We start from the raw sequence: 6,000 nt of genomic DNA on the forward strand, positions 1-6,000 counted from the left end.
GTCTGAAGACAGCTACAGTGTACTTATAATAAATAAATCTTTAAAAAAAAAGATTTAAAAAAAAAGCAAATCTGAAAGGCATCTGTGGCCAGCCAGGGTTACACAGTGAGACACTGTTTACAAACAAAACCAAAAACAGAAACAGAAAAACACCAAATCACTTGGCTTGGTGGTGCACACCTGGAATCCCAACACTCAAAAGGCAGAAGCAGACAGATTTCAGAGCTTGAGGCCAACGTGCTCCACATACTCTGTGAGCTCCAGGTCGGTCAGGGACACAAAAAGAATCCCTGTCTCAAAACAGGGTATCTGTGTCAGTCATTGGGATGCACTCCTTTAACGTCAGCATTTAGGAGGCAGATGAAGGCAGACCTCTATGAGTTCAAAGGCCAGCCTGGTTTACAAAGCAAGTTCCAGGCCAGTCAAGGTTACATAGTGAGATCCTGTCTCAAAAAATAAACCAACCAACTAAAGGTATTGTCTTAGCTAGGGTTTTACTGCTGTGAACAGACACCATGACCAAGGCAAGTCTTATAAAAAACAACATTTAATTGGGGCTAGCTTACAGGTTCAGAGGTTCAGTCCATTATTATCAAGGTGGGAGCATGGCAGTATCCAGGCTGTCATGGTGCAGGTAGAGCTGAGAGTTCTACGTCTTCATCCAAAGGCTCCTAGTGGAAGACTGACTTCCAGGCAACTGGGGTGAGAGTCTTAAGCCCACACCCACAGTCACACACCTACTCCAACCAGGTCACACCTATTCTAACAAGGCCACACCTCCAAATGGTGCCACTCCCTGGTCCAAGAATATACAAACCATCACAGGTATCTATGTGTGTGTCAAGAAGTGGCCTCCTGCTGCCTCCCAGCAGTGAGCTTCTTAGCCGAGGTCCCGGCAGCCTTTGTTTCCAGTGGCTTGCTTGGGGCCACTCAAGACCACTACAGGTGCCAAGGGCCTGGGCCCCTGGTTCAGCAATAGCACCTGTAGAAAGTGCCATACTTAGGGACACAGTGCCCCAGCACTCAGGCTTCCCAAGGCTGATCCTGGCCACTAGTCACCCACTCCACTCCCCCATTCATAGGCACCACCCCACTGCATCCCACCCACCACCCACCCCACCATTCAGCAGCATGCTTACTGGTGGCCTGCCTCCTCAAACTGTGCCGAGCTAGCCAGCCAGCCAATCCCCACAGGCCAATATCAGGCCTCACTCATCCTGACCGCAGGGCTCTGTGAGGCTAGGCTGCATCTGACTCCCTGCCTCTTCACTCCCATCCCACAGAGCTTCCCTGATCCCAAAACTGTCACTGCACAAAACAGAAAATAAGTTGCAGGCAGCTGTCTTCCCTACTCCCAAAAAAGTAAAGATATAGAGAGAAGACACATGATGTCAACTTTTGGATTCTACATGCACATATACCACTTGTACCTACAAACACATTTAAAAAAAAAAAAAACAGGCTGGATAGTTGGCTCAATGGTTAAGAGCACTGACTGCTCTTCCAGAGGTCCTGAGTTCAATTCCCAGCAACCACAAGGCAGCTCACAACTGTCTGTAATGAGATCTGATGCCCTCTTCTGATGTGGCTGAAAACAGCTACAGTGTACTCACATATATAAAATAAATAATTCTTTAAAAAAATACAAAAGCAAACCCCTCCCACTAATGAGTACATAAAAACACACAATAGACAGATAAGACACAGCAGCCCCAGTGTCTCTCGGCAGGCCTGAACAGCAGCAGCACTGTGCTCAGGCAGTCACTAGGTAAAACAAGGTCACAGAGATAGAAGGCCTCCATGCACGTGTCCTCTGGTCCCTGAGATGGGCAAGTGGTCAAGCATGCAGGAGACAGAGTGGAGATGCTGAAGGGAATGGGTCACATCTCAGGTGCCACGGGTGGGAAGCTGACACCAGGATGGGATGAGATTTCATCACGACACTAAGAATTTACCACGTATGGATTGTACAGCTTAAGATGTATGCATTGCTTATTTTTGAAAACCTTTCCATTTAATTACTTTTGGATCTCAGAATTCATCTAAACCCTACACCTGTGAAGACAAATGAGAAACAATATACCTAACTGTCACATGAGAAACACTGTCATGACAAGAGATCACAACAGAAAACTGTCATGATCTGATGTTAGCAGAGAATTTTGAAAGGGTTAGGGAGATATTTCCGTTGGTAAAGCATTTACAAGGCAAGTGTAAGGACCTGAACCCAATCACTCAATCTCCAGAAGTACACACACACACACACCAAGCTGGGAGAGCCCTGGGTGGCTGTGGTAGTGCACACTCCGGAGGAAGGGGCAGTCAGATTTCTAAATTCATGGCCAGTCAGGTTTATAGAGTGAGTTCCAGAGGGGCTACACAGAGAAACCCTGTCTTGAAAAACAAAATGAAACAAAACAAAACAGGCTGGAAGTGGTTGTGTGTGCTCATGATTCCACCACCAGGGACACAGAGACAGGTGACTCCTACTGTTTATTGGCCAACCTAGCCTACTCAGCATTCCAGGCCAGTGAAAGACTTGGTCTCAAAAAAAAAAAAAAAAAAAAAAAAAAAAAAAAAAAAGTGATTGGTGCCTGAGGAAACCTAAACATGTCTCTCCCCAGAAGTACGTGTTATGCATGCTTGTGCGACACACAAATTTGAGACAAGACACTGAAAACATAACCTACACAGAGCACTGCTAAACATCTCATCAAATCTAAAAGCTTTCCCTACAGAACAGACACAAGATGAAAAGATAAAGCTAAAAAAAAATTCCAAATAAGTTATGTATTCAACCAGACTTGTATCCAGAACAAAAGTCTTAAGCTCAACCTAAGAGAATATGCAACTTAAAAATAGGTAAAACACATGGTAATTTAAAGCATGGCAAGACATGACATGCTGGTTAGGGGCTATACTGAAAACACACTGTGAGGCCCAAGTGCTATTGGGGCTGTGGGGCAACAAGAGTGCAGCTTGCAGGGTACTTCACTGGGGACACAGCCACATTTAAAATAAATTCGCCAAACCAGGGGTGGTGGCATAACCTGTAGCCCCAGCTATTCTGGAGGCTGAGGGAGAGGAGCCACTGAGTCTGAGATCAGACTGGGCAACACAGGAAGCCTATCTCAATAAGCAAAGGGATGAGATGAAATGTATTCTCTATGGGGCATGGTACTCTAACCCAGTACTAGGGAGTCTAAGGCTCTGGACAGTAAGACCCTGCAACAACAACAACAAAAAAATGTATTTAGAGCCTGGAGGCACACCTCAGGGAAGAGCTCACCACAGCATCCCAGAATTCAGTGGGCAGAAGCAGGCAGAACTCTGTTTGAAGCTAGTCTGGTCCAGAGTGAGTTCCCGGAAAGCCAAGGCTACAAGGTGAGACCCTGTCCCTAAAATAGATGATAGATAGGTAGACAAACAGAATCCCAGCACTGCACAGATCTGGTGCTGTGCCTACAATTCTGGCATTTGAGAGGTGTCTCAAAAATAAACCAAGTCATATGAACTTGACACATGACCTAGCAGCTCCACTCTTAGGGTAAACGTTTGAGAAACGCTGCTTGCCTCATGACAATCCCAAAACACCGATGTCACCCTGCAAAACACCTGAAAACCACCCAAGTAAGCTCCCACAGGTGAGCAAAGTGACTCACTCACACAGCGGGACTAGCCTGGGAAGGAAACACATTGAACAGATTTTTTTTCTTTGAAATCTCATTATATAGCCCTGCCTGGCCTGCACTTGCTATGCAAAGCAACCTAGACTTGAACTCACAGAATCCAGCTGTGTCTCTGCCTCCCAAGGGCTAGGATTAAAGGTGTGTGCCATCATTCTCTGATACAGAATGTTCTTTAAAAGGAAAACCTGAGTGTGCTCAACAGTTTGATGTCCACGTGGCACAAACTAAAGTCACCAGTAAGCAACACCCCTCATAGCCTCTGCATCAGCTCCTGCCTCCAGGTTCCTGCCTGTACTGGCTGGTTTTGTGTCAACTTGACACAGCTGGAGTTATCACAGAGAAAGGAGCTTCAGTTGAGGAAATGCCTCCACGAGATCCAGCTGTAAGGCATTTTCTCAATTAGTGATCAAGGGGGAAAGGCCCCTTGTGGGTGGTGCCATCTCTGGGCTGGTAGTCTTGGTTCTATAAGAGAGCAGGCTGAGCAAGCCAGGGGAAGCAAGCTAGTAAAGAACATCCCTCCATGGTCTCTGCATCAGCTCCTGCTTCCTGACCTGCTTGAATTCCAGTCCTGACTTCCTTCAGTGATGGACAGCAATGTGGAAGAGTAAGCTGAATAAATCCTGTTCTCCCCAACTTGCTTCTTGGTCATGATGTTTGTGCAGGAATAGAAACCCTGACTAGGACACTGCCCTGACTTTGATGATGACCAGTGATTTGGAGCAGGCTGCTTTGGTCATGGCAGTTCATCACAGCAAAGGTAACTAAGACAGGAGGACAGACCGAGGTCCTCGCAGTGCTGGCCGGGCAGGAGGGCTCATCTACATCATGTTTACACTGCACTGCTCATGGCTTAAACTTTTCATCTCTTCACCAGGAAGAAAATCTGATTTTATTAATGATGTTTAAAGATACTGATTATTTTAGCTGTATAAGGAGACAGACCAAGTAGTGGTGTTTCATCCAGGTGACAGGACTTGAAGTGCCAGAAAAGACTCTGATCCACACATAGAAAAAAAAAAAAGAAGAATCATCAGGAAGGAGGCCAGCCCATGCCTGCAGTCTCAGCACTCAGGAGAATCTCACAAGTCTGAAGTTATCCTGCTCCCATCTACAGTTTCAGGTCAGCCATGGCCACACTGAGACTGAGCCAAAGAGGAGCAAGGGGGAAGCAAAGAAAGAAAGAAAATGAGGGCAGGGGCTGTAAAGTACCCACTTAACAGCTCCATCTTCCAGGAATCCCACACCCTCTTCTGTCCTCTCCAGGCACCTGCATACAGACCCACGTACACAAAAGAATAAAACCTTTAGAGGCTGAAGAAAAAGAAGCTAACAGCGTGTGTTCTTTCAGAGGACACAGGTTCAGTTCCCAGCAACCACCAGGTGGTTCACAATCACTTGTAACTACAGTTCCAGGGATCTGAGATCCTCTTCTGGCTTCCTTGGGCACCAGGCATGCACATAGTACATATACATACACACCAGGCAGATATGCACATAGTACATATACATACACAGCAGGCATGCACATAGTACATATACATACATGAATACATGCATGCACTAACACATACATCTGGGTGTGTTGGTGCTCAGGAGGCATAGGCAGGTGGATCTCTGTGAGTTCAAGGCCAACGTGGCCTACACAGTGAGTTATAGGGCAGCCAGGGCTACATGGAATGATCCTGTCACAGAAGAAAAGTCAAAAACAATTCCTTGGCAGATTATGCAATGGTGTGGCCATGTAAGAGCTTGGCACTTTTTAAAAACAACAACAACAACAAAAACTTTTGTTTTCTTTTTTATTTATTGATTTACTTTAAAAAAAAGATTTATTCATTCATTTTATGTATATGAAGCATTACAGATGGTAGTGAGCCACCATGTGGTTGCTGGGAATTGAACTCAGGACCTCTGGAAGAGCAGTCAGTGCTCTTAACCACTGAGCCATCTCTCCAGCCCTGCACTTTTTTTTTTTTTAATTTTTTCTGAGGTCTGTTTGCATCTTTGTTTATGGCAGGGTTTTTAATGTAGCCAACGCTGAAGCTGGGCGTGGTGGCGCAAGCCTTTAATCCTAGCACTTGGGAGGCAGAGGGGAGAGAGTGATGGCAGACTCTAATGAACTTCAGAATTTCACAGGTACTCACAAATGTGTACACAAGCACACCACACACAGAAAAAATATAATCACAGGTTGGGCAGTGGTGGCTCACACGTTTAGCACTCAGCAGGCAGAGGCAGGTAGATCTCTCCGAGTTCAAGACCAGGCTGGTCTAGACAGAGTTTCAGGACAGCCAGGGATACACAAAGAAAA

The sequence above is a fragment of the Mus caroli genome, chromosome 2 (assembly GCF_900094665.2).
Source record: "Mus caroli chromosome 2, CAROLI_EIJ_v1.1, whole genome shotgun sequence".
NCBI lineage: Eukaryota > Metazoa > Chordata > Mammalia > Rodentia > Muridae > Mus > Mus caroli.